The sequence below is a fragment of the Triticum dicoccoides genome, chromosome 2B (genome assembly GCF_002162155.2).
Source record: "Triticum dicoccoides isolate Atlit2015 ecotype Zavitan chromosome 2B, WEW_v2.0, whole genome shotgun sequence".
In the NCBI taxonomy this organism is placed as follows: Eukaryota; Viridiplantae; Streptophyta; class Magnoliopsida; order Poales; family Poaceae; genus Triticum; species Triticum dicoccoides.
The window spans coordinates 18,038,448-18,042,208 of NC_041383.1; positions in this window are offsets into that span (position 1 = coordinate 18,038,448).

A 3,761-nucleotide genomic window follows, 5' to 3' on the forward strand; every position below is an offset into this window, starting at 1 on the left:
TACACAGAAATGAATAGAAGCAAAAAATAGTTGTGATTAACTTTATTAAAAAATGAGCATAGATGTTTATTTTTAATGGCTTATTACAATTCAAAAATAAATAGAAGAAAAAATAGTTATGATTAACTTTACTAAAAAATGAGCATAGGTGCTTATTTTTAATGACTTATTACAACTCAGAAATAAAAACAAAAAAATAAATATAGCAGAAAAGAAAAAAAACTATATAAAAAACTACTCAGAAATGAGCATAGATGCGCTTATAGAGGAAATTCAACTTAAATTCATAACGAATTTCAACAGAAATCCGTATAAATTTAGGCTAAATTCCCTATATAAGGGCATCTATTTTCATTTTCAGAGGAGCACAATAAGGCAGAGAGGGAGGGGCTTATAAACCGGTCTGATTCCCTTTCGGTTGGCGAGGTGGGACTAAACCCTGGCTGCAACGAGGACCAACCCTTTAGTCCCGGTTGGTGGCATGAACCGGGACTAAAGTGCGGCCTTTGGTCCCGGTTCAAGCCACCAACCGGGACCAATGGTGTTGGGCCAGGAGTGAGGCCCATTGGTCCCGGTTCGTCCCACCAACCGGGACCAATAGGTCAGGACGAACCGGGACCAATGGCCCACGTGGCCCGGCCGGCCCCTGGGGCTCACGAACCGGGTCCAATGCCCCCATTGGTCCCGGTTCTGGATTGAACCGGGACTAATGGGCTGGACCGGCCTGGACCATTGGCCCCTTTTCTACTAGTGCACCTCCCCTTCGTCTTCGTTTGCATCCAAACCCCACTGCGTTCACATTGTTTTAACCTCTTTAAATAATCATCTACTACTTCAGTTAGACTAGCCATCTAATCCTAATTCTCCAAACCATAGCCCTCCATTCCAGCGGTTCCAAATGGCGAAAGAGATCGAGATGCAGGTTTTTAGCGTCCAACATTTCCTCGTCGAAGGCTTGATGTGCATAGTTGCCACCGTCACCGTCAACCCAAGGGTTGTTCGGCAGTGGATCAACAATGTATCCAACTCCCTCGAAAAGGTAGAGACGAGGGTCATCGGTCTCGACGCAGAGTACACGGAGCGTGCCCCTGGGAAGATCCAGCGCGCCGTCGTCCTTCAGCTGTGCCTCGAAGATGAAGTTTTGGTGTACCACATCATACACTCGCCCTCCATACCAGGTGAGCTTCACAATTTCTTGTCTTGGGAGGACGTATACTTCTGTGGGGCAGCCATCGAAGGGGACAAACAGAAGCTGGAGCCGTACAACCTTGATTTGAAAAGCACCGCTGACCTACAAACCAGAATCAAAATTCCTGTAGAAGATTGTGCTAAACAGACACCATCCCTATTTGACGTAGCAAACTTTGTGCTCGGTATAAATCTTCAGAAGGGTGATGAGACGATGGCATTAAGGTCGTCTGGATGGGAGAATTATCCCTTAACGTACGAGCGGATAAAATATGCTGCCCTCGATGCCCGTGTGAGTTTCGAGATAGCTGCAAGGTCCAAAGAGCTTGTTGCGAAGCCATCTCCCACAGAGAATGAGAACAAGAAGAAGAAGAAGAAGAAGAAGAAGAAGAAGAAGAAGAAGAAGAAGAAGAAGAAGAAGAAGAAGAAGAAGAAGAAGAAGAAGAAGAAGAAGAAAACGCTGCACCAGCAGGAGGGCATTATGGATGGATGAACTATTTCCTCTCTTGTAAAAAAAATTATTCCCTCTCGGTGTATATTGATATAGATGGACTATTTCGATGGTGTGCATGTCTTTGGAACAGAGTAGTAGCGTGGTCCGCTTGACTATAAGGAACTATTTATCCGCATATATAGCTTTCTCTGCTACTCCTTCAAGTGATCGGTATGCAGTGCATGTGTCTGTAGACATGACAGCTTGTCCATGCAAGTTCAATTACGGCGACCATCACGTTTCATATCGCGATTCCCACGTTGCCTCTCCAACCCACGGCACCACGCCCCCCGATGTGCGCCTCACCGCTCTCGGCCGCACCGCCCCTCTGCCTTTGTGTGCATGACATGTGGGCCAGCATCAAGTTTCTACCACAGCCACCCGCGATTCCCATGATGCCGCTCAAACCCATGAAACCACACGTCCCCCGACCTGTGGCTCACCCCTCTTGGCCCCACCGCCCCTCTGCCTTTGGGAGCATTACATGTGGACCAGTCACCTATCGGCTCCACATGTTATTGACTCAAAGGTAGGTGTAGTAAGGCGCTGAAGCTCAGTCCCGACGGCCCTGAGAGGGAAATGTAACTCCTGCGCCAGGGCTTGTGGTGCTCCCGCAGCACGAACTCGTGCCAAACTCGAGATTTGTTTCTTTACTATACATACACATAACAATTTAATGGACATTGTAATCTCAACATGTGATGGGGATCTCTAAATTTGAATTTGAAACTTATAAACCAAAAGATTCAAAACAAACAAACTGGGAGAGAGGGAGTATATCGTAGGATGTCTCCCATACAAAATAAGTCCCCTGGTTTGTCACTGCGAAGAAGTGGTTAGAAAGGAGCACAACGTCTTCCTACTCGTACGGCAACAAATCGGCCGCAGACATCATGGTCCGCCTTTGACCGCCATGTGCAAGGTCTATCTTTTCTTCAATCTCACCGTGGTTCCATCGTACCAATTCATGTGGTGGCCCATTGCATGGCTGATCCCAATGTTGGACAAAGGTTCTATGGGAACGGTGTCACCGTTGTAAATGTTGTGCAAATTGATGTTGGTACCCTCCCGTACATATGCAAGCCAATCTCCACTCGCACCGAGCCTAGCCTGTGAAACAGTGGGCAGGGGGAGAATTAGGAAATGGACACGGAAGTAGTCTTTAGAATGCATTTACTACGTGACCAAACTCATCTTACCTGCTCATCGGAGGAAATCCGAGTGCCCCTCAACATCGGCATCTCAAGGGGCATCAACTTGCAACTACGGCCACGCCACGCTGGAGAGACCCCCAAGGATACAACCTCGTGCGTTCCATGGAACATCAAGATGCATTTGTATGAGTAGTTTATCTTGTGAGAGAAAAGGATGAACGAGGGAAGGCCTCTAGAGATAGAGATGGACACTACTACTACCAATGTGTTGGCCCATGCGTTGCAATGGATCCAAACTAGTAGAATAATACTTGTTCACGTGCTTGAAATATGAACACTCTAGTTTTGATATACATGTGTCAACAGACACGACAGCTCGTCCACGGAAGTTGAACCACGGCGACCATCACGTTTCTTGTTTCTACCACTCCCACACCCACACGTGATTCCCACGACGCCGCTCCAACCCACAGCACGACGTCCCCCGACGTGGACATAGATCCTCTGACGTGGCTATCACTACCTTGCCCTGCCTTTCCTTCGCTGACAGGTGGGACTCACGCTTATGGGTCCCACATGTCAGTGACAGAATGGTAGGATTGTTCGTGCCCCTAATCCCTCTCGGCCACACCGCTCCTCTGCCTTTGTGTGCATGACATGCGGGCCAGCTGAACTACGGCGACCATCAACTTTCTACCACAGACACACCCGATTGGACGCGGTTTGCCTGCTCTGCTGCTGTGCTCCGATCCGTACTCCCGCACCATCGAATTTTCATCCAGCGGCTGTGACACATTTCGTCCCGGGCATCAATCCTCCGCTGGAGTACTTATGTACTACAGGTAGTACCCGCCGGTGTGGCCATCTACGCCTCGTAACGCCCCGATGCCCAGCTGTGGTACCCTCGCCACGGCCACGCCACCACC